We start from the raw sequence: 26549 nt of genomic DNA on the forward strand, positions 1-26549 counted from the left end.
TTCTATCCAGTGATATTAAAGTCACCCAGACTAGAAATTCTCAAAAAGAAAAATTGTCAGGTAGGAACAGAGGGACACTTAGTGTCTTTCCTTTTGTTTTATTTTCCACTTGCTTTGGTCATCTCTACTATCATTTTGCCCATTATTAAATCTTACCAGTATTCTTTCCTCTACCCAAGATTGATTGGGTACAAAGAATGACTGTCAAGTTTTCAGCACAGGCAACTGGATAATGAACAGTGTCATTTTCTGTGTCAGGGAATATGTTTAAACTGGTTTAGGAAAATGTACAGAAATGTTGACCTATAGGTAGCTATAGGATAATCAACTGATAATATCCAGTAGGCTATTGAATACGTGTGTCTGCATCTTATGAGAGATCTTATGAGCGAGATTCTAAATTTTGACATTCAAGCATAAGAACTAGCAAGAGCAGATAAAGCATAATTGGGCTGTACACAGATCCAGCACAAAGGAGGAAATAGCATTGATATTATTAGTTAGAATATTGACTTAGTGAAAAAAAAAAAAAGGTCAGTGACTGCAGCTGTGTACATTTTAGTGAATCACTTGAGCTCTCTAAACATCAATTACCTTCCTGTGGGGGACGCAGAGGTGAGGAGGGGGAATGAAAGGTTGATACCATCTCTGATTACACACGAGGCCATGTATATACATGTACAGTTGTGAAGGTCAATTAAAATAAATGAAAGTTCCTTGTAAATTGCTAACTAATGTGTAAACTACACCCAAAGTGTTATGCAAATGAGATGCTACTATAATTATCACGAAATATAGACTATCGGCAAGCTTTATCTACTTTACAAAAAAATAGTCTGGAATTTTTGAATTCACCGAGCAATAAATATTTATCTTTATATTCATAGGGATGTGTCAGAATTATCTTTTCTTCCTGAAGTCCATTTCATTCATAGAACCTGAAAATTGAAGTGGGACTTCAGAATGACATCGTCCAATCCCTTACTTGTACACACACAAAAAACACAGATGTAGGGGCCTGGGTGGCTCAGTGGGTTAAACCTCTGCCTTCGGCTCAGGTCATGATCTCAGGTTCCTGGGATGAAGCCCTGCATCGGGCTCTCTGCTCAGGAGGAAGCCTGCTTCCTCCTCTCTCTCTCTCTGCCTCTCTGCCTACTCTGTCAAATAAATAAATAAAATCTAAAAAAAAAAAAAAAAAAAAGAAAGAAAGAAAGAAAGAAAACACAGATGTAGTTTAGGTTATTGCATGATTAGAATTCAGAACTCCTAATCTGAAGTTAGGGCTCAAATTTACACAGTGTGAAAATGGCCAATTGATTGAGAGTAGATCCAGCTTTTCAGAACCTTCTCCATTCCTAATCACTTCATTCAATGAACTCAATCTTGCATTTTCTATTTTTTTAAATTCTTTGTCGCATATTTTATTTTGTAAAGTTACTTTTATGAAAGACATAATCCCCCATGTACAGTAAATGCCAAGAATAGCTGAAACTATACATGAAAATATTTGCATGATATTATGGAAATCTGCATTACTTACTGAAAGATGATTCTTAGATGAATTATTCATTCATGTATCTATTCAGTCATTTGTGCTTATATTTATTTATTCACTTAACAAATATGTATTGAGTACCCATTATTTGTGGGGCACTATTTTAGATGTTTGGGAAAAAAGGCTCTTAAGAGATTGGCAAAACACAAGTTAAAATAAAATACATGAGAAAGGCTCTGAATGTCATCTGTTGAGCTGAGTCCTGACTGATGAGCCAGCCATAGAATGATCTGGTGCGTGTGGGGGTGGGATGAGTCCAGACATAGTATGTGCTGTTGAAGGGTGCGACCACTGCATCTACTGTAAAAACAAAACAAAACAAAGCAGAAAACACACACATACTTAAAAAACAAAAATAAAAACAAACTATTTAAATACAATCTTCTCATCTCTGCAAACAACATGTAGAGCCTCGTTAATTAGATAGGTTTGGCTTGGGTGCCTGGGTGGCTCAGTTGGTTAAGGGACTGCCTTTGGCTCAGGTCATGACCTCGGAGTCCCTCATCGGGCTCCCAGCCCCACGGGGAGTTGCTTCTCCCTCTGACCTTCTCTCCTCTCATGTTCTCTCTCTCAAATAAAGTAATAAAATCTTTAAAAAGAAAAAAAAAAAGTGTGGCTTACTTTGCCCATAAATTGCATGACTTACTCAGTTTTAACTTAGCTATTTTAAGCTGGGTTTCTTAAAAGAGGTGTGTTTTTATTTTTATTTTTTTAATACTTACTATTTGAACTATGTTGATGTAGAATATAACATGTAATATAAGGAGGGAGAAAATGTGGAAATATGGGACAGAGTTGTTTAACCTGAGAGAGTGATTTTGATTTATGGATATGTAAGTTTCTAGAACAAAGAATGTATGGTGGGGGGACCCTTGTTTTTTGTTATTGTTGTTTTGTTTTTTTTTGTTGTTGTTGTTTAATTCCATATTAATGGAAAGACTAATTCAACTTTGGTGTATATCAGGATGACTCCAAAAAATTTGTAAAAATAGAGGCCTAGGTTTTATTTCCGTTCACCAGGCTTGGGCCCCTGGATTATTTTTATTCATTACAAGGTGATTTTAACTGCACCAAAGTTTAGCAACCACTGATGACTATATTGTCCGATGAAACATGGTCACAATTATTATAGAAGATACAAATTGCAGGTTGTCTGATCTCCAGTTTGGGAAATAGAAGATACACTAATGAAAGGGGATTTTCAAGACCCAAGTAGCTGTTGAAACAGAAAACTATTAGCAAATTCCACATACTGCTAATAGCAAATCTTAGGTTTGAAACAGGTAACACTGTGTGTTATGATATCAATTAAGAAAAATCATGGAAGCCATGACTCACATTTTCCTGAGTATGAAGTAAGTACACTTACATAGCTCCCACTTAGCCCTCTTTATCTAGGTGTTGTTGATGCTATTGTTTTTATTGTTTTTTCAATGAGTAGATGGATAATGTACCAATGACTTTGTAGATTAAGTTGGTTTTAGGCTTATCATGACCTGGCATATCAACTTTTGCAAAAGAATATCTATTGCAATTCCAGACATTTTTTCTTGAGATCATCTGCCAAATGTCTGCATACCTGTGCTTGACTTGGACATGACCTTCAGATAGATGCTCAGGATGTGTCAGATATGCTTTTGGTGTTTTCTGAGATCATATGTGAAGTTCTATATTCAATTCTATATCCTACATTAGTCAAACCATAAAGATAAATTTCCTGCATCAGGAAGAACCAACATCATATAAAATATAGGTTTATGAAAAAAGGTGTAATTGTATTTAACCATATTTTTAAAGTGGATTAATCTGTTTTATGACAGTTTTTTTTAAGATCTTATTTATTTATTTGACAGAGATCACAAGTAGACAGAAAGGCAGGCAGAGAGAGAGGGGGAGGAGGCTCCCTGCTGAGCAGAGAGCCCAACGAGGGGCTCGATCCCAGGACCCTGAGATCACGACATGAGCCAAAAGCAGAGGCTTAACCCATTGAGCCACCCAGGCACCCCAGTTTTGTGACAGTTTTTAATGTCACTTTTTTTGCATAGACTTTTCATTAGAAATATCTTGGCTTCTTTTGTTTAATTGTTTGAGTCTTAGTTTAAAATTGAGGAGAGAAGGCATAGATACCTGTGCAAAATATGATGGGAAGGATTATTTTATCTTTAGGAAAATTACTGTGTTCTCGATAGCTGAAAACTGTACCAAACTGTTGCAATAAGCTGCCAATTCAAGGCAGCTACGGATCATTAACCTAGGGAAGACTGATGGAAAAGTACATTCCACACTAAATTTTAGAAGCATTCAGAGAGAATAGAGAACACCCAGTCCTTATTCTCTCCCCCAGCCATGTGTTCCTGAACTTACACTTCAAATATCAAAATACGATAAGTCATTTTTGACCTATAAAAATTAGGTCCATATAAATACGTGGCTGTTTCCCCCTCCCCCACCATCTGCATCAATAAATGAAAATGCTCATTTCAGCTACTTCCTGCACAGGTTCAACTGCTGAAGCTTGAGTCAACAATTATTTACTGAGCTCGTACTCTGTGCCAGGAATTCCTCCAGGCACATTCTTCTCAGCATTATGCCCAAAGCTGAAAACTTAAAAGCAAGTAATGTATAGTCTGTACTTCACAGAGCCAGGAGTGCCAGGGTAGCTAGGACTGAGTTGAAATGGAAAGACAAATTGGACAGTGTGTGGAGGGCTTTGAGTGCCATCCTCAAGAATTTGGGCTGTATTTGTCAAGTATGGGATTTATATGTTAGACAAATGAAGTAGGTCTATTTACATAGCTCCCAGTGAACTCCCTACTTACCTGTTTTTGTTTTTGTTTGTTTGTTTGTTTGTGAGTAGTTGGATAATTGAAAAAATGACTATGTAGATTAAATTGGTCTTGGGCCCATCATGACCTGGCATATCAAGCATTTTCCTCTTTGGGTATCAGGCCGTCTCTGTTTGCGGTCCTTTTATACTGAATAGATATCAGCGCTCACTTCACTGTAGCAATGATCAGGAGCCTCAGACTTGCCAATCCAAGCGTACCTTCTTCTGGTCTTTCTAATGAGACATATGCAAATCAAGTATTTATCGATAATTGATTATTTGGAACTCTCAGAACATAGGCATTTCATCAATACGTTGATTAATTACTAACCTGATAAAATATACCTGAGAGCACCACTATGAGAGCAAAGAGAAAAAGGTCAGTAAAACCAAAGTATTTGAGAAAGAAATAATGGATGATATCTGCATACTGGAATGCAGTCATGCCCGAGGCTGAAATTTCTTCTGTACTTGCTTGACCCAACAAATTCCTTTTTTGTTGTTGTTCATTTAAACTAAATGGAATTTTTTTCCATTTCAACCAAAAACAAACAAACAAACAAACAAAACCTGTAGCTGATATGGAGGGACGTGAACTAGGAGAATAAATAAAAGCAAGCAGAGCGTTCTGACATAAAATTGGAAGGATGTAATGATTAAATTCAAAGATAAGAAAAAGAGAAAAGTAATTCTTACTTCAAAGAGTAACTGAAAGGGAAAACAGAAAGAAAGATGGGGCAGCTTCTGGGTAGTTAAGGAGTGAGGAGTTTGCTTCAGGAACATTGTGTTTTGGTTACCCATTTGAAGTTAATGTGGGATTTTAGAAAGTATTATTAATTTGGTTCTGATATGAAGAAGAAATATTAGCCCCAAAGCTGCACATTTAGGATTTGTTAACATAGTTGACAAAATGAGTGGTTGGAGGCAAGTCAAACACACTAGTGTCTCAGATGCTGAGGAGGGAGGCAGTCCCACAGCAAAAGATGGAGATCCTGTAAACTCAGTAATGGAGTTTAAGCAAAATGAGGGTCAGTAAAAATTGGTGGATCTTACTTGTTAACTGTCATCATTATTTTTCATAATAACTGTAAAATGGGGAGAACAATCACCAAACTTCAGTAGATTTGGGGACTAAGAATGAAGCCAGAAAGGGCAAATCATCTTTTCAAATAAATCTGGCAATGGAAGGAAAATATTGGGGTGTTACTTGAAGGTTTAAGAAAAAGTCTTAAGAAATATTAAAAACACACATTATTATGAATTTATGGAAGTAGGAGAAGGAGGAAGTGAAGGAAGAGAAGACACAATAAGAGATTAAAGACACAGCAGAGAAGATTCAATTTTCCTTGACTTTGGAGAGGGCAGAAAGTTGCAGCCTTGGGGGGAAGATGGGTGTAGTTTCACCTGAGCCTGGAGGGAAAACAAAGTGAAGAGGAACATTAGTTCTGAGAGAGAAGATGGGGAAGAAGGGAAAGTACTGTATTTCTTTGGTGAGGAGAAGGAGGCCGGCTGACAGACTAAGAATAAGGCCAGTTGAATTAGGGGCTTAAGGTTTCAAAATAGCCATAGTGGAAAATAGGAAAAGGCCTAGATGAGTTGACTGGGGGTGATTAAAAACACGACAAAACAAAAACTAATCCATGAGTATAACAGAGTTTCCACAGAGAGCTAGGAATGTTGTATTTGTAATTGAAGCTCTCTGTGTCTGTGTCTCTTAATAATGCTGAGCTGCTATTGCAATGAGAAATAGAAACAATTGGGGTTTCCCAAGGTATAATTGTGGTAGAAAATTTGAGTAGCAAATAAACTAAAGTTAATGGTGAAAGGCCAGTTTGAGTGATTGACATGACACACAGGATTCAAGCTGAAAAGCTTGTGAAGGGACATGGCAAGGGAGGGAGACACTTGGAAAGCAGGTTCTCCAGGACGGGGTTAGCTAGGAGGAAGTCTGAGTCAGTGTGTGATACCACCGTCCAGTTCCTAAAACCTGTGCCTCCAGGGTGATGACAAGATCTGGGACTTTCTATAGATAAATAACACTATACAATATCTATACTCCTATGCATATTATAGAAAACTCAAATTAAATAGAACTGAAATTCATTTTCATGATGAAGAGTAGTATTCTGGAAACTAGGATCTCAAAAAGTTAAAAATACGTGTCTTAAAAAAAGAAGCATTTATGAGGTATTTTGGAAGTTGGAAAATAAAAGCTTAAGAAAATGAGAGGATATGAAGTACAGAAACTTCACAGATTGGCTACACTCAAGAGAACGTGTATCAGAAAAAAAAATTACCACATATTCACCATAATAAATATACTTACAAGCTGGTAATATATTCTCAACTGTAAAATGAGGAGTATGTCATTTTCGAATATCGCCTAGGACATAACTTCTGTGATACTACTTCCTACAGGTCTTTGTTTCGTTGAGAAATCTAAGCATGTGATTTTTAAAGTTAAGTTTATTTTAGTTCAATACTACTCTTTCTCAGTTGACTATGCTTTAATATTGTATTTTACATAGTGTGGGGGTCTGGCAACCAACAAAGAAGTAGTAATATTCTACCTTTCAAGCAAGGCAGTTGGTGTTATATTACTTTGCAGTGTGCGATGTGATAAATGACCTACATGCAAAGCATTTGTGAGGGATTGCACGTGGGTCAGGGGGAGTTTAGGGATGATAAACAAAACTGCATTAACACAGGGCTGAAGTCACTTAGAAAAGGAAAGCCATAGATCAAGTTTAACTGGGCAACATTAATGGAGGTTATGGGAACACATCTCAAAATGAATATACCCCGAAGAATTTATAGAACACCTCTCATAATTGGAAAAAGACAGATTTTACAATTATCCTCAGGACAAGCCGCCAATAGAATAAAATACGTAGCTTTAGTGTCAAAAGAAATGTATGAGACAAAAGGGAGACTTCGTTGAAATTGAAAGAAAGAAAAGAGGAAGAAACATGGAAACACAAATGCAATAGAGCAGAACTGCAGACAGGCTCTCACTGGAGGGGAATATACTGAAAACATGTAGATTTTGGACTATAAATAATGTTTAATTGCTATTTTAAAAAGTAAGGTTTTTTTTCTAGAAAAAACCACAATACATTAAAAAGCATTCTTGTCACAAAAGTAAATACATTAGATCTTCGGGATTCTTACTATTTTGAATACATTATAAAGATTAATCTTTACCTTTGCTTGTCTTGGATTTGTTAAAGATCACTAAAGAATATTTGGTGAGGAAAGCATTCTCTATAAAACAGTGTTTAGCAATTTCAACTTTGTAATCGGTTTTCTTTTAAATATTTGCATAATTTGTGGAAGGAAATTGTAATCTTTTAAAGATCTGAATTTTGGAAGTTTTTAAAATTGCAGGATATAGCAAATGGTAATTTCATGCACCATTGTGTAATTCATACTTATTTAGGTGTATCAGATGTATGAGGGCTTTATTTTTTCATTTTCTTCCCTTTTTTCTGCACTTATTTTAGGGGCTCATGATCTTCAGATTCAGTCATTTAAAACAAAAAAGTCTGCATATTCTCATACCTTAAAACTGATATAACTGTATTCACCACCAGTGTTAAATCAGATATCATTTAAATGCCTTAAGGAAGAAGAGTCTCATTTTCTTAAACTTTTTTATTTTATAATAGTCTTAGAGGGGCGCCTGGGTGGGTGGCTCAGTGGGCTAAAGCCTCTGCTGTTGGCTCAGTTCATGATCCCAGGGTCCTGGGATCGAGTTCCACGTCGGGCTCCCTGCTCAGCGGGGAACCTGCTTCCCCCTCTCTCTCTGCCTGCCTCCTTGCCTACTTGTGATCTCTCTCTGTCAAATAAATAAATAAAATCTTAAAAAAAAAAGTCTTACAGTTATGGAAATTTGGAAAGGTAGTCCAGAGTGTTCTTATGTACAGCAACCGCTGTTTCCTCTGTATCAGACTCTTACGTCAATAGGGTGCATTTGTCCTGATTAATGAATGACACAGTGAATTCGAGATGCCTCTTAGAATCTCCACCAAGTGAGCTAAAAGTGAGTCAGAACCCAAAAGAGAGATGTGGGATAGATCTATATATTTGGCAGTCATTATCAAAATGATGGTAGGTAATACTATGGGATAAGGTAAAATAATCTAGGATTTGAGTTTTAAAAAAAAGAAAAATGTGAATATGTGGGGGAGGGGTGTGGGAGAAAGGGGTTGAGAACCAAATTTTGAGTACCCACCACTGAGATGCGAGGAAGAGGAAGGAGAATGAAGATCGGTGTTGGTGAAGCAGGGGAACAGTAAGTAGAAGAATGTCCTAGAAGCCAAGGTCTCCCTTCAGAAGGGAATGGGCAACTCTCTTAAATACATTGGAACAGGCCTGCTGATCACCCATAAGATTCGTCAAGATGGTGGTCCTTGATGATGACCTGTCTGTGAGTAGTTTCATAAAATAGTATAATTTGTAAGAAAAAGGAAAGTGACAGTCAGAATAGAGAATGAAGTAACTGGTTTAACTTTAGGAGTAATGTACCTAATTAGAATACCAACCAAAAAAAAAAAAAAAAGAATACCAACCACTTATTTTTATGTCAGCATATCGGTTGTCTCTGCCCAATGTGTGTGGGGTTAGTTCAATATCTACATCAGTCCTATTCCTGACCTGGTAAGATTCCAGGCTTCCAGATGGTTCTGCTTTGTTTAGCATAATCTTCATTCTGGGGCATGGGCTAAAGGTCCAGCATTTACATATCTCCTGTGCTTCTCAGGTAACCTCATAGGAATTCAAGAGAGCAAGCAGAATGACAGAAGAGATTTTAAAGTTTCTGCTTATGTCATGTCCATTAATATTCCATTAGGCAAAGCAATATGTCCAAACTGAATACGAACAGGGATGGGAGATGTGTGCAAGCAAATCTATAGGAGATACTAAGGATTCATATAAAAAATATAATGAAATCTACCACAGGACTATTCTAGCAAGTGAACTTTTTTTTTTCTCCCTCTTTGAAATTGGAGTGTAATGGCATGACTCTGTCCTAATGAGAGTGTTTCTATAGAGAAGGGGAAATATTACACAGCAAGAGCAGGGTTTCTTAAGGGATGTAGGAAGCAATGGAATCCAGTGCAAAAGTTAAAGGGCTGAGTCTGAGTGGGAGCAGGGGCGCTTAACACACTGTGGTGGGAGAGAAGACAGAGAATAGGGGTAAGATCTGGGTAGGCTAGTCGATTGGTGGTCAGCGGACAGGATAGTTCTTTTACAATTAAATCTCTTCTACTCTTTCTTGCCCGTAGTATTGTCTGGCTCTTGTTTCATCTGCTCCTGCATAATGATGTTTTCCAAAAATATGTCCTTGTGATCTTTCTATTACCAGGGTATTGTCTTCAGTCGTTCATCTCTGCAAATTAAACCCAAATCAGGGGACCCCTGGGTGGCTCAGTCATTAAGTGTCTGCCTTCGGATCAGGTCATGGTCTCGGGTCCTGGGCTTAAGCCCTACATTGGGCTCCCTGCTTAGTGGGGAGCCTGCTTCTCCCTTTCCCTCCGCCACTCCCCCTGCTTGTGCTCTCTTGCTAGCTTGCTTTCTTTCTCTCTCAAATAAATAAATAAAAGTCTTTAAAAAACCAAAAAACAAAAACAAATCAGTACCTCAAGCCTTGATCTCCCTCATGTATGCTCAACCCTTGCAGGGCATACTGCTAGACAGCTTCAGGGGCAAATTTTGCTGACTCCTCAAAGAGCATATAAAAATGAGTTAGGAAATATTGCTATTGTATTTTCTCTTCTTATTTTTCTGAATAGTACCCTCAATTTACCATTTTGTATGATCTGGAATCACAGTTTATATTATCACGACCATTATTTAATATGACATTTAGTAAGTGATCTAAATTTGTTGATTTTAACATGTTCATGATTTTAACATATTCATGTTCAATATTATAATTTCCTGTCTATTGTATTTCTGTACCTTAGTTCGGAAATGTAATATAAGTATGCACATGTATAACTTAACCTAATTGAATGAGAGGTCCCCCAAATGAAGTATTACGTATTATTAGATAGTGTATCAATATAATAATATTAATATTTTTATATTATATAAAGTAATGTTATAGAATATTATGTACTATATATATACATATATATACACTGTATTGTATGATATGTAGTGAACTATATCACATATTATTATATATTACATACAATACATAGTGAAATATATGTTATGTATTTTAAACATACCCTCAGATCATTACCTGAACCAAAATTAAGAGCTGGTTGCTTAACCTACTGAGCCATCCAGGTACCCCTATTATGTATTTTTTATTTATATATATATATATATATATATATCCAAAGACAATAGATCTCTGTAAAATGTTTTGACAATAGCTATTATGTTTTGATAACAGCTACTTGAATATTGATTAATAGGAAAAATAATGTTTTATTCTAGGTCCACATGAATCAGCTCAGAGAAAAGAAATGATAAAGAAAAATGACTAATTGTGGAAATTTCATAAAGGGAGAATTGTTACAAAGCAGAGTAGAGTTAAGGTCAACTAACACTGCTGTGTCCAGGTGTAGCAATAAGGAAGCTGGTATCACCTCTTAGCCCGAAGAAACAAAGGATACAGCCATCACCAGATCTGGGAGATTGTAGCTATAACATTTAGGTTATTGCACAAGAGCATTGGCCTTTATAAAAATGTCACAGTCAGACTCTGATGAAACAGAATGAAAGATCCAGGACCATGAGTATTCCAGCCTGCTCTCATCTTGCCCTCTTAGCTCCCTCCAAAGCTTCTAACTAAACAAACACAGTGAAAGTCAGTGAATGTAGAACCCCATTGATACAATCAATATGGGTCTCAAATCAGTATGGGAAAGTATGGAAAAGTATGGAAAACTGACCTAAGAGATATTAGGCAGATCAAGGATCAAACTATTCATTTATTGTTTAGGTAGTTATTGGATATCATCTGGTTATGAATGATTTGTTTCTAAATTTCCATACCTCTTTGCAGAATAATTATTTTATGTTTTAAAATAAAGACTTTTGAAATAATTTTGAAAAAAAAAATTCCAAAGAGACCAAAAAGCTACAAAAAATAACAAAACAGATTTGAAAAATGACAACAATGATAACAAAAGCAATTGAAAAAAAATTGTAATGAAAATCACTGGGCAGGTTTAAAAGCAAATTATCCCCAGTTGAAGAGGCATTTGGTAAATTGAAAGTTAGGTCAGAAGGAAGTTTTAAAATGCAACACAGAGAAACAATAACATTGAATATTCACAAAAGAAGTTAAGAGACTTAGAGAATAGAATGTTAAGATGTAACATGTAGGGGTGTGTGGGTGGCTCAGTCGGTTATGTGTGCAACTATTGCTTTCTGTTCAGGTCATGATCTTATAATTATGGGATCAGGGCCCATGTTGGGCTCTGCACTCAGTAGAGAGTCTGTTTTGAGATTCTCTCTCTTCCTCTCCCTCTGCCCTTCCCCAGCTCTTTCTCTCTCTCTGTGAAATAAATAAATCTTAAAAAAAAAAAAAAAAAAAAAAAAGAGAGAGAGAGAGAGAGAGAGACAGAGACAGAGAGAGATGTAACATGTATTTATTTAGGTGCCCAGAGAATAGAGGGAAGAATGAGTCACTGGCAGTACATTTTAAGAGAGTTGTTTAAAGACACTAATCCATAGATTTAAGAACCCCAACAAATCCTAGCAGAATACATAAAAGATTTCCAAGCCTAGTCAAATCATACTAATACCATATAAAATCAAAGACAAAAAGAAAATCTTAAAAGTATCAAGAAAGTGAAGAAAGTGTACCTTTAAGAACATGACAGTTAGAAATATCTCTTCTATCCCAATATCAACAATGGATGATATGAGGCAGTGAGATTAAATAGGCAAGATGTTGAAAGAAAATATTCTCCAGTGTAGAAGTCTCTACAGGGAAAAGTCTTTCAAAGAATGACTAAACAATGCTATTTTTAGGAAATAACAACAAAAAACAAACAAGAGAAGCTTGCTCTACCAGAAGATCCTAATTAAAGAAAGTAACAGACCCCAAATGGAGGGGTCCATGCAGCTTGAAGGAAGAAAGCCATGCATGTCTGTAACTGAAGTGAAAGATAGCTATAATTATATAGTAGTATTCTTACAAGCATTTTTTAATGGTAGATTTTTTTTTTTTTTTAAGATTTTATTTATTTGACAGAGAGAGATCACAAGTAGGCAGAGATGCAGGCAGAAAGAGAGAGAGAGAGGAAAGCAGGCTCTCCGCTCGGCAGAGAGCCCGATGCGGGACTCAATCCCAAGACCCTGGGATCATGACCTGAGCCAAAGGCAGCGGCTTAAACCACTGAACCACCCAGGCGCCCCTAATGGTAGATTTTTTAAAAATAATAATATGTCACAAGTCAAAGAAGTTAAAGGGTGTAAAAAATCTGCACTGTTATGGTGTCTATTAAGAGGGTATAAATTATGATGATCAGTAAGCTATTATATGTAGAGTATGCGTATTTCCTTTTTTTAGGCTATCAAATAAAACTAACAGAATTTATAGAGAAGAGGAAGAATGGAATGACAAAAAGTAATCAAGACATAAAAAGAAAAGAAAAAAGCTATAAAGAAATGCCAGAATAAAAAAAAAAATTAAGAGCACGAAGTGAAATGATCTAAGTTTATACCCTCAGAATTCCACACATATATGTACAGGGCACAGGTGAGAATATTCATGACAGCACTGTTTACAGTAAGCGGAAATTCAAAACAACTGAAATGTCAATCCACAGTAATCATGTATAGGTAAATTGCAGTTTATTTTAAAGCAGCACACTGTATAGAAATAAACATAAGTGAATTACAGCTTCAAAAAAAAATAAAAGCATCATCTTTTAAGAATAATAGCAAAGAGTAGAAAATAAATCTCTAAAGAAAACACAGTATGATTTTACTTATATAAAATTCAATATTAAGAACTAAACAATGTGGTTTAAGGATACATTAGGGCAGTCCCAGAAAAAAAATAAAAAGAGATTATTAGCATATGCTTCATTCTAGGGGAAATGAATCGATTCTGATTGGGAAGTGACATATTTGTGTTTCCTATGGGAAGCTGATAATATTCTATTTTACAGATTAGACTTGGCTACTCCTAGTGTTTATATATTTGTAAAATTTCACAATAACAACTCAGTACATTGTCCTTACTGATCTTACTTAAAAACAAAACAAAACAAAACAAAAAAACTATGAAAACTTTCTGAAAACTATTTAAGAATCTTCTTTCTTAATAATTCTCTTTTTCAAGTTAAATAACCTCAGGTTCTGTAACATTTTTTTTGTCCTTTGTCTAACCTCTTCCCAAGTCCCAGCACTGTTCTGCTGCCACTCTTTGCTCCGGGTGACTCGTTTTACATGATCTCTCAAGAACCTCAGCACCCCAAGACAAATAACCTGCTCAATATAATGTAAACAGAACAATGGGATTGAATTGATTTGGACAGTTGGCTTCCATTAAGGGAATCTATTATTATTTCATCATCTTATTTTAGCAAATTCAGCATAGTTTTGACTCACCTAGGCAATTATGCTAAGTTAAAATCATCAATTTCTCTTTAAGTCAATCCTTGTGCCTGTACTTATACGTGCAAATTTAAAAATATTAGTAATACTTTAAAAATGTGTTTTCTTCGTCGCTGTCATTCATGGCTATTTGGAAATGCAATTTGACCAATTTTTGTCCTGTTATTGCTCCCAGTTTGAAGTTATCTTCATTTTTAATATGTATAGTTTTAATGCCTTCACTAAAGAGATTGATCAAAACATTGACCAGAACTGGATAGAGAACAGAGTCCGGGGGCGCCTGCGTGGCTCAGTGGGTTAGGCTTCTGCCTTTGGCTCAGGTCATAATTCTGGAATCGTGGGACTGAGCCCAGCGTCAGGGCTCCCTGCTCAGTGGGGAGTCAGCTTCTCCCTCTGCCCCCCACTCTGCCCCTTGTGCTCTCTCTCTTTCTCACTTTCTCTGTCTCTAAAATACATAAATAAAATCTTAAAAAAAAAAAAAGGAAAAGGAAAAAGAACAGAGTCTATAAAGAGAGCTTTGGTGAATCCTTTTTCAGTTGAGAACTTTGGTTAGAACCCCTTTCTAGGGGCGTCTGGGTGCTCAGTGGGTTAAAGCCTCTGCTTTAGGCTCAGGTCATGATCCCAGGGATCGAGCCCCACATGGGACTCTCTGCTCAGCAAGGAGCCTGCTTCCCTCTCTCTCTCTCTGCCTGCTTCTCGGCCTACTTGTGATCTCTGTTTGTCAAATAAATAAATAAAATCTTTAAAAAAAAAAAAAAAAGAACCCCTTTCTAGCTCATCAGTCTTCCCAGAATCTCCTTCAGAGGCTGCTGTTGTTATTCTGCTCAGTTGCCCTGGGATTCCTGTTGCGAGATCTGTGTGCCTTTGTACTTCCTGCAATGTGTGAGTTTTTCCTGTAACAGTTCAGTTGTTTCCTCATCTGCAGGAGAAGCCCTCCCAGCAACAGGAGTGTCTTTGCTTGAACAGAGCCAGGAACACTTAGGGGTGTGTATCACACCATATCGTGCTTGCCCATAGCCGATAACTCAGTTCAAGAGCCTGTGAGGCATCTGTCTGACTCCGTCAGTAAAGCATGTGTCTCTTGATCTTGGGATTGTGAGTTTGAGCCCATGTTGTGTGTAGAGATTAAAGCCACACCAAACAAAACAGAAACCCCAAAACAGGAATCTACAACCCACTTTCCCTGCCTCCAGCCTGACAAATTTAGATGATATTTTGTCCATCCTTTCTTTGAACATGATGTAAAAGAATTGCAATGGCTTCTTTGAACTCAAGATGCCCAAGGGGCTCAATATCCCTTCTGGATAAAATGTTAAGTAGTAAATTTAAATATTTAAATAGTAATTTACAGAGAAATCATACTGATAAGGAAATGCAAACTAAAACCACAATGTGATTTGACAATATCATGTCCCATTAAACAGATACAATAAATTTTAGAAATTGGATTATAACAAGTGTTACTAAAGGTATGAGCCAATGGTTCTTCTATGCTCTTGTGGGAACAATTCAGGATTATTTGGTAAAGTTCAAAATGTAGGTTCCATGCTGTTCAATAATTCAAGCCCTGTACACACAGACTTATACATTTATTAGGAGGCATGTATAAGAAAGTACAAAGCATTATTTTTAGTGGGGAAAAATGGAAACTATTCAAATGGCATTATTATTAGGATGGATGAATATATTTTGTCATATTCATAAATGAATTATTGCTGCCTGTATTACTGTGGATGCATTTCAATAATAGAATATGCAGCTGATGGAAGAAAGTTATGTAAGAATAGATAAAGTGAGATGCCATTTACATTAAGGAGAAAACATATATAGCTTTGGTTAGTAAGTTCAGAAATGCATACATATGCTGTAAAATAATATAGAATACAACAATTGAGGAAAAGGCAAGCAAGAGGGGATGCAGGTATAGGTAGAAGCAATGGGACAAGAGAGCATTGGAGGTTTCCAAGATCTAGGGGTGTTCTTTTTGTGGCCAGATGGTAGGCACATGTATCTGTTGGGTTTTGTTTTCTTTTTTTAACTTGGAGCTTTAAAGTAAATTACCTATATAACTCTAAACATCATAATAATTTTTAAAAGAAAATAAAATGTAGCCAGGAACATAGCAAAATAACACCCAAATTCACTAAAATTTTGACACAATATCACAGTCTGAAGTCACATTCTTTTTTTTTTTAAAGATTTTGCTATGTTTCTGGGAACAATTCTCTGTTTGTGAGATGGAAGGACAGATGAGGTGGAAAAGGGAAATACAAGAAGACACAGGACTGGCAAGTGAAATAAAGGGGGGGTGGTGCTCTTTGAAGAGTAGCTTTACCTCAAAGCTTCTAGGAATACTCTCAGGTACCTTGACCCAGGGGACTTCTAAGTCTGTATTATAAAGATCAAACTAAATTGCTTGGAAAAAAATGGCAGAATTGACAGCTGTTAGTTTTTGAGAAAAGATGTGGGGGTTAAGGTGAAAGAGAGAAGGTGAAACAATGACAAAAAATAGTATTTTCTGCAGTACACCTTGGGTAAAAGACAGACGAAGAGATGAAGGACTGGGGACTGCATTCTTATGATCTGAGTGAGTGCGGAAATGGGACCCAAGTCAGAGTGTCCTGGTATTTTGCTGGGCTCTAAGAGTTATCCTGGGGGGTGGGATCAAAAACTCTAACTCGGTACACTAAGGAGAGTGTTAGAGAAGTCCTTTACCATGAATAAAATTTTTCCACCTGTCCTTTAAAAAATCGATCTGTTTTTCGGAGTCCATGGTCTCTCATGGTTCACCTCCCCTTCCAATTTACCCATTGGAAGGGGAGGTGAACCGTGAGAGACTATGGACTCTGAAAAACAATCTGAGGGGTTTGAAGTGGCGGGGGGGTGGGAGGTTGGGGTACCAGGTGGTGGGTATTATAGAGGGCACGGCTTGCATGGAGCACTGGGTGTGGTGAAAAAATAATGAATACTGTTTTTCTGAAAATAAATAAATTGAAGAAAAAAAAATGTAGCCAGGAATGATAATAACTTCTTGTAGTCATTTCTGCTTTATAAATGTCATAAGAGTTTAATATCTTCTAAGGCATCATATAATGTTACCCAGAATAAAAGTTGAGCTTAGGTCATGTGTAAAATGTACCCTCTTTGCTTTTTTCTTCTTCTTCTTTTTCATTTTTTTTAAAGATTTTATTTATTTATTTGACAGAGAGAAACCACAGTGAGACAGGGAACACAAGAAGGGGGAGAGGGAGAGGGAGAAACAGGCTTCTCGTAAAGTAGGGAGCCAGACGTGAGGCTCCATCCCAGGACCCTGGAATCATAACCTGAGCCAAAAGCAGATGCTTAACAACTGAGCCACCCAGGCACCCCCCTCTTTGCTTTTTAATGTCTGTGATAGCTTCGCATTTCTAGTTGTTGCCTAAGAGGTACCGGCCAGTCTTACTTTCATATAATTTACTGTGAATTTCATTGCTCTTAGAAATAAGAATATTTTCAAGATGTAGAAGAGTTCAGGAGAGAAACTTGCTCAAACTCTTCCCTTTCCCACTTTCCAATAGAAATGTCAGCCCAAACTTATTTTTTCATAGGAATTTGGCAAGAAAACCTAAAAATATAATCAGAATATTTTCAGTCCAACCTTTGGACTATGTATTCCTAATCTTGAGTTTTCATAGAACAGTGAAATGCATAAACAAAGGAATAGATTTGATGCATATATAAATAATAAATCATAACAAAACCATAAGCAAAATTTATGTTACCAATCCAACATAATACATACTGGCAAGGTAGCTACTCAGTATTATCGCCATTACTAAAGAAAGATATTAAGTCAGAATAAAAAGAATTCCATCCCAAGAAAAAGCAGTTGTTGACCTCATAATGTCTGACATGTTTGAATAGATTTATTTTCATCATTTTTAAAATGTATCATTGAACTACAGACAATGTCACCCAGGGAGACACACACTGCAGCAAAAGGAAACCGCTATTCATAAGCTCCCTGCTTTGAATTAGACGGACATCTCAGCTGTAAATTGTGTATAGAAACTGGAACACATAGAGTGAGGGCGTTGGAGGTGTTAATGCTAACGTTAAGCAGTGTAGTTCCTAGAAGTGATGGGAGTTCTAGGCCTTTGTTATGTCTCTAATTGTCTAGACCAGAGAGAAATAGAGTGCACGCTGAGATAAATGTGATCACTCACAAAGCAGTTCCTTGGTTAAATCATTTTATTTAAAAGGCACTCACCACGGGAAAACAACACCATAATTTCGCCTAATTGAACTCTGAACCTAAAATACAGCAATACAAGAGAAGGAACGATTCAAGACAGAAATGATCAAATCAAATTAAATAGCAGTTTAATTTCCCTTCTGGAGACATACGTATTCAAGTAATATTTCTTAAAAAAAAAAAAGGGGGGGGGAGGAGAACAAGAAATAGTTAATATGTTCCAGTCTGTTTCGGAATGCACATTGAACTGAGATGTTAAGAAGGAGAGATTTTGAATTTCTAAAAGCAGTGGAAACTTGTTTATTTATTTATTTCTTGTAAATTTATAGTTAGGTACCCTTTTCTGAGACTGTAGGCATATTTCTCATCTGAAACCATATCCTATAAAAGAGTGGGACTTGCTTTATGAGCATTTACACATAGTTTAAATTGCTACAACATAAAAGGGTAATACTGGCTCCATTACTAACTTGTACTAATACGCTGAGAATGTGCCCCTCCCATTCCATTAAAGGAAAACATTGATAGTTCATACCAGGATTTTAGATAAAGGTAATACAGACTTGGAAGGTATGATTTTCATGACCCTTCTGGAACATGAGCCAGTTTAAGATAAAAATGTTTGGAAAACTATCTCAAGTGAGAACATTGATACTTAGGGCCATGGCTATTGAAGCTTTTCCTATTAGTTGATTGATTGATTGTCCTTTACAGAAATAGGTGTAAAGAAGCTGACATAAAGCCTCCATTTAAGGAGAAATAGGTAAAGACAGTGAAAAATAAAAGCAAGAAAATTCGATATGCTTTTTAGTTTTCCTGATACCGGGCTACACAATATGCTATATATACTATATATATAATAATACACGGGCTTTCATCCATTAGCTGGGTTGTTATAAATGCTGATACATTTAAATAAGTTTAGAGTTATATATCTTGTGATATTTGGGTATACTAAAGTGTTTAGAGAGGTTAATTTGGGACTGCAAAGGGAAGCAGTTTTCTGACTGTAATTTAGGTTAGCTGTTCCTTTTAAGGTGTAAGGCAATCAAGTTTTCTCTGCAGTAAAGAAAATTTTAGGTTGTGTCACGGATTAGTTTGCATACAACTACTTTCTTTGATGAGCATTGTGTAGATGATTCTGAAGATAGAAACAACTTGGAATAATATCAGTACTTCAATATGTTTTCTATTACCTGGACATCGTTGCTAACCGTCTAATTTACCTAAATTATCTCCTGTTGTCCCCTTGAATTGAAGATGCAATCTTGTTCTCACCATTCCATTAACTGCCTATAATCTTGGGAATTGTTTACACTTTATCTAGTTTCCTTCTGGGCTGCCGCCCCACCGCAGCCTACACATTCTGGAGCTGCTTCAGGCTTATTACAATGATGTAGGAAGTTATTAAAATATGTTAATTTACCTGACTGACATGCCTTTAAATTTAGCCCTTATAACTTCTTGCCTTCCAGGCTGTCCACACTGTATAATACCTGGAACAAGATATCATTCTGCAATGATATAGTTATCCAGGGAGAAAATAATGATACGGCTTTCCCTTGTAACTGTAATCGTTTCTACTGTATCAGTTCTATAATTGAAGTAAAATCAGTAGTCCCTGATGTGTACTGGGAGTGCTTGCTCTGGGCCAAGCAGTCTCCTACATACTTTGCAGGTTCTATGGTTATCTGTGTTTTATAGATGAGGGCTGCGTGACTGAATATCTTTTACATCACAGAACTAATCAGGGGCAAAACCTGGAGTCCTCCCCAGGCTGCCTGGCTCCAGGGCCCAGGCTCTTAACTACCATAATCTGTCCATCTGCCCTTTTAAATGTTAAGGGAGGTAGAAAGAGGAGTCATCCGTATATGGATGTACAGACAGATAGATACATAGATAGATAGTCAGAACCATTTTGCAAATATGATTCTAATGTGATAAAGGTAAGAGACTTGGATTTGACCTTTGGGAAATGAGGAGTAACTGACATGGTTTGTAAGTCCAGGGATTTGGCCAGATTTCCCTTTCAGAAGGAACACTACTGAGACATGGAGAAGATGATGTCAGGAAACATCTTTAGATGTTTCAGAAACATCTTGGCATACATGGTCTCTACACCCCAGTTCTCACTTCCATGTCTGTCCTTTCCCTCTAATTCCAGCACTTACTCATGAACCATGTTCTGTTCCCCCAAGATGCCAGGACCACGATCCCCTTGGAGCTCTACGCAGGATGACTCCTCTGCCCTCTCCATACTGTACCCAACCTTCCTGGCTGCCGCCTTTCAGGACTTTGCTTGAGGGGCATTTCTTCTGATTCTGCCTCTTGTACTTCTAAGGCTGGATCAAGGATCCTGCTTAATGCACAGAACTCTAAGGAACCTAACAGTAGAGCAAGTACATTTTAACATATCTATTTCTCCACTCATATGAAGGCACTAGATACATCTTTCCCATCCTACTTTCTGGGGTACTGTTCAAAATTTCTGACAACTGGTGAGGACAGATGCTTTGGTAACCAACATGAAGATGACCTTCTCTTCCCCAACCTCCATGCTACTACCCTCTCTGGACAGGGGAGGCTTGGGGGGTACACATGGCTTGGCTCTCTGAGATATGAGACAGAAGGAGGTGGTGAAGCCCAGAAACCAGCTGGCATGGGGGGCTGTGATGGGTGGTTGGACATGGTTGTCATAACATCAGAAATTTTCTTGTCTTCAGCACTGTCCAAGACACCCCTGCTGTGACGGGCACTGCACTTAAAAGTTTATATATAGTGGGGGAGGTAGGAGGTTCCTAGGGGAATAGCAAATGGGATAGGGTTTTGAGGATCTCTGGGCAGTGGTTGTTTACCAAAATGCAAGGAAGTCCTTTTCAAAGCCACACAGATGCAGGCCAGCTGGACACAAGTTGTTCTCATATCTCCAATTCACAGTGCACAAAAGGCAATCAGCTCACATTTTGGGAAGATGGGAAAGAGGAAGAGGATGAGGAAGTGGGCTGGGTATGTCCATGGAGAGTAACAGGGCCAGTATTGCTAGAGAAGAGAGAACAAGGGGAAAAGTGAGGGAAGGAGTTCAGAAAAGAAATCAGGTCACATGGCCTTCTGAAGACCATTGTAAAGAATTTAGATTGATTTTATTCTAAGTGCAGTAAGTTACCGCTGTGTTTATAAGCATACTGTGTGTGCGCCCAAGTGTATTTGACATTAAATCATCTAAAGAACCAGAAAACTTTTAGCAATGATCATCTTTGTAGGAAGAGATTAAACATGATTTGAATTTTCCTGTTAAGGAAAATTATAAACAGGTTTATATTCATTAACATATGAGTAAATTCTGGAGTTAAATGCTGTAGTACAGTTTGTAAAATGGCAAATAATATGGATCATGATGAAGAAGGAATGTTTTAATATGTTTTAAATTCCCACATAGTCCATTCAAAAATAGACACATAGCAAATGTCTCCCTTAAAAATGTTTATTAAAAACAACAAAAATAGGGTGTCTGGGTGTCTCAGTGGGTTCAGTCTCTGTCTTTAGCTCAGGTCACGATCTCAGGGTCCTGGCATTGAGCCCTGCATCAGGCTCTCTGCTCAGCAGGGAGCCTGCTTCCCCCTCCCTCTCTACCTGCCTCTCTGTCTATACTTGTGATCTCTCTCTCTCTCTGTCAAATAAATAAAATATTTTTAAAAATCCTCTAATTATACTTAAACCCACTATATAAATGTTATTTTTTCTAACTGCCCATAAATTAAGAGCACTAAAGATAACTGGTATGTTATTAAATGAAAGACAGAAAGAAGAAATCACAAAGGAGTGCCCTGGTCTAGCCAGAACCTGTATGAAGACAAGTGTAGGATATTGTCTGTCATCTAAGGTTAGAATACAGATTTGTATTACAGATATGTGCTTTAGGAAAAATGATATTTTTACAATGTAGTTGAATTTAATTAATGTTTCTGTTTTTTTGACATAACTTTCTATTTCAGAAGATCCAATTCCTACCTTTAAGGGTTTTTTTTTTTTTTTTTAAGATTTTATTTATTTATTTGACAGAGAGAGAGAGAGCACAAGCAGTGAGGCGCAGCAGAGGGAGAGGGAGAAGCAAACTCCCCCGCGGAGCAGGGAGCCCGATGCGGGGCTCCATTACAGGACTCTAGGATCATGACCTGAGCTGGAGGCAGAGGCTTAACCAACTAGTCACCCAGGTCCCCCCCCACACATACACCTTTAAGGTTTTCTATGAAAATATGAATTAAGAAAGTTTTCTTATGACCTCTTTCCTTGACTTTGCCTTCCTTCTGTGAGAGGTACTGTTGCAAACACAGCCTCGTGCTTCTGCTTGCTTCTAATTTTAGGAAAAAGAGGTAAGCAGAGGAAAGAGAAAAGGTAGAGCTTATAATGTGTTATCAAATATTACACAATAAGTTCCTATTAAAAAATGTCTTTTGGGGCGCTTGGGTGGCTCAGTGGGTTAAAACCTCTGCCTTTGGCTCAGGTCATGATCCCAGGGTCCTGGATGGAGCCCCACATCGGGCTCTCTGCTCAGCAGGGAGCCTGCTTCCCCTCTCCTTTCTCTGCCTGCCTCTCTGCCTATTTGTGATCTCTGTCTGTCAAATAAATAAGTAAATAAAATCTTTTTAAAAAATCTCTTTCGCACTTCAAGGTGAGTCAACATTGCTCAATCCCATTCAGTGCGACACTTCACAGGGGAGCTAGTTTCCTCCAAAAGGAAATTCTATTTCAGCAGTTTAGAGAGGCACTCTGTGGATCTGACAGCATGCACTGATGGCCCACAGCCCAGCACAGGAAGTTCATGTTTGGGATTTTTGGTAGCGAAGATATAATCCCGGGTTTCAAGATGCTTATCTAACATTTTGCTCATCAGAGATCTTAAGGAGTAAGCAAGAGCCTTTGAAGAAAAATGTCATGGTACATGACATATATAGGGCTAAATATTCTGTTCAAATAAAGTCATAATATTTTAACACTACAATTTGCCTGAATTATTGACACCAATCCTTCAAAAGTCAGTTTGTGTTAATATGTACCAAAAATGTATTCTAGTCATTATTCCTTCTTTCTTTTCTTTCTTTCTCATTTTAGAATTTATTTATTTATTTGAGAGTAAGGGAAGAGAGGGAGGGGCAGAAGGAGAGGGAGAGAGTCCTCAGATAGACATCCACTGAGCACAGAGCCTGATGTGGGACTCGATCTCAGGACCCTGAGATCATGACCTGAGCCGACATCAAGAATGGGATGCTTAGCTGACTACACCACCCAGGTGCCCCCTTTCTTTCTTTTTTAAACATGCATTTCACCAAATGCATATTTGAATAGTGACTTATATCTAAATGTTTTTCAATAAACCTTAGTGTAACTAATTCGTTCAATTTGGAAAAATCCTTTTCAAAACTAAACTTATAACATTCAAGTTTTATATTAAAACCCCCAACAAGTCTTTGAGACCTGGAAAGTGGATTTAAAATTTAGAAATGTGTATATATATATATATATATATATATATATATATACACACACACACACAAACACACGTGTCTTCAGGTATATAAATGCACTGATTAACAAGAGGAGAATGTTGCAAAAACTTCTTTAAATAATGTTCTGATAATAACTCCCAGTTTTGTATTAGGGAGTAATAAAACAGCTTTTTGTCGCTCCTAGAGGAATATCTACCTTTTGTTAGTACACATTCCAGCAGTACTGCAAATTTTAAAAGTTTCTTACATCAGCACAACGAGATATTTCATGAATCTTGGAGAGGCAGGTTTTGCATCGAGGCAAAATAAACACCACAGTGTTGTGTTCCCTATTTTCATTACTCAATTAAAAAAAAATACAAAGCATTTCAGTTTTCAAAACTGTATGGAATCACTTGGGGATGAAATAAAATAAATTGATGCCTGCTGACAGTCCTGAGGATGTAAAACCGTTGTTTTCACCTGCTGTGTCTCTGGGAGATGGATGAGGGTAGCATTTAGATATATTTCTGAACTCGTGTAAAGAAAGACCCTTTTAATAGAGGGCTCTATAAAATACTGTACTATTTCTTGAATCTACCTTTATTCTTCCAGGACATGTGAGGGAGAGAATGTACTTAGAAATCAGATGAGAAGAAGGAAATTCTCAGTCCTAGCCCTCACACTATTTAATTGAAAAGCAAGTATCATTTTCTCTGTATGCTAATGTGTAAATGGAATTGATGTTAACTTGAGACATCTACAAATCCAATATAACAAGAGTTGCTTTTTACAGTTCTAAAATAAGTTCAGAGTACGGATTTGAAAACCTTGTTACTATTTGCAAAATTAAAAAAAAAAAAAAGATTAATCCCCTGTGCAAGGGAATTAGAGGAAAAGAAACCTTCCGTGCACAATTATGTTCCACCAAATGTTTCTGTGAAAGGAATAAAATAAGTATGGGGTTTTCTTGTATTTAAGTAACGAGAAGAGACAGTCTCCTTGATTTAATTACTTAATACTGGCATATTTCTGTCAAATAAATTTTCAAGGAAGAAAAATATTGTCCCACCAGTAGTTACTTTAGTATTAAATGTTAAAGGAAAAAGACATCGCATTCCATCATATATACGAGACCTTTCAGCAACTTGATTTTGTTTCGGTAAGTTAGACTTACAAGGCATGATAGGATATTATATAGTGTTTCCTTGAATTTGCTCCTCTGAGAGATGAATTGCTTTTAAAATTATTATACAGCAAAGTATTATTTAGTTATTTAATGTTATTAGGATCCAGTGTGCTCTTAGCATTTAATCCTTCTTTTAATCTGTTTTAAGAATATTTGTCTGAAAAGCCTTTATACAACTTTCTCTTGCCGGTATCCCTTAGGAATTATTGGATTTTGGCGCAGACACATTTACTATTTGACACGTAAAATTACATGTCATGTCAGAACGGAGAGGGATTGTCTTCATTTTTACAAGTATTTAAAGCAACTCCAGCTGAATCTCAGGAAAAGGAAGTTGCAGGTACGGATAGAGTTAGTATCTCACTCGGTCCTCAGGTTTCCTCGGCATGCATGCCATCCCGAGATGCTCACATCTTTATTTTAAAGAATCATAAAACTCTCAGAAGCACTTAGCTAGACATGCGATTGACAGCTCGGGGCACAAATAAATTTAATAACTTCTCAAAGAAAGTAAACAGTGCGTAAAAGGAAAGGTATAGTGCAAAGCATTTTTATTGTATTTCTTTAATCTTATGCTGACCCTCAGAGAGTAAACTCTCATTAGCATAGGTTTTTAGGCATCTTAAATTCCAAAAGGATTTATGTAGGGTTCAAAGAGCTATTAGAATCTGTAGTATAATCCATTTTTTTCCCCTCAATGCCTTAGTAATAAGTCAGAGCCTTTTATGTGACATTGTTATTTTAACATTTATTAGAAAATTAGACAGAAATAAAGTGTCTTGCAAAATGGTGCATGTTATAAACACTGAAGAAATTCAGTAGCAATCATTTATCTATGTTGAGGAATAGGGAATTATCTTTCCCGTGAGGTTTACTCAGGTGCGCAGTGGGGCTGACAATGGCAAGAGTGAGTCCAAATATGACACAGGATATAAGTGTTAAGAAGTGTGCTTAACAATTAAGGCATGTCCATGCTACGCCTGCCTCTGTGTGAGTACACACAGAAATATTTACTGACTAACCAATCGATAATCAGTAACTAATCCAAATTTTGACAAATAGGATTTGTTCAATCAATATTTACCAATCAGACATAGTCACTTTCCATTTCTGCACTTGAAAAAAAAAGAAAATAAAAACAATCAAAGAAAAAAAAATCTGTCTTTGATTATTATAACTAAGAAGAGTCAATTGTAGCAGAAAATAAAAACATAATCTATCCATGAAGTACTACTTAGTCAAAGAACTTTCTAGGGTTTGAGTTTTGTTTTTGTTTTTTGATGATGCATGTAAAGATTGCCCTAAACTATACGTGGTTTTAAAAAGACGTGAGAGAGAAAAATAAATAAATAAAAAATAAAAATAAAAATAAAGAGACATGAGAAAATCGGGAGATACCCAATAAACGGAATAAGTTGCTTGTACCCGGACTTTGGGAAATGAGCCCTGACAAGGGACAGATGCCCCTGCCGGTCAGACTTCTGTACAGCAAACAACGTTGCTTTGAAAATCCTCTGCGATGGTATTTCTAGTCTTAGGATTTTCAAACTGGACTTTCAGGTTAATTGTGACACTAAATGGTGCCTCTTAAAGCACATTTTCTGCACAGTGGTTGAAAGTGACGTTGATATAACATGACCAACTTTGAACCTTGGAATAATGATGGCGAC

General features: G+C 36.9%; 1 protein-coding gene across 3 annotated transcripts in view; it reads left to right on the forward strand.

The window, feature by feature from the left end:
• The window catches only part of CDH12 (cadherin 12), a 998981-nt gene that overhangs the window by 255289 nt on the left and 717143 nt on the right, over positions 1-26549 (forward strand). The gene's annotated exons all lie outside the window — the stretch shown is intronic.

This window comes from Neovison vison, chromosome 1 (assembly GCF_020171115.1).
Source record: "Neovison vison isolate M4711 chromosome 1, ASM_NN_V1, whole genome shotgun sequence".
Classification (NCBI taxonomy): domain Eukaryota; kingdom Metazoa; phylum Chordata; class Mammalia; order Carnivora; family Mustelidae; genus Neogale; species Neogale vison.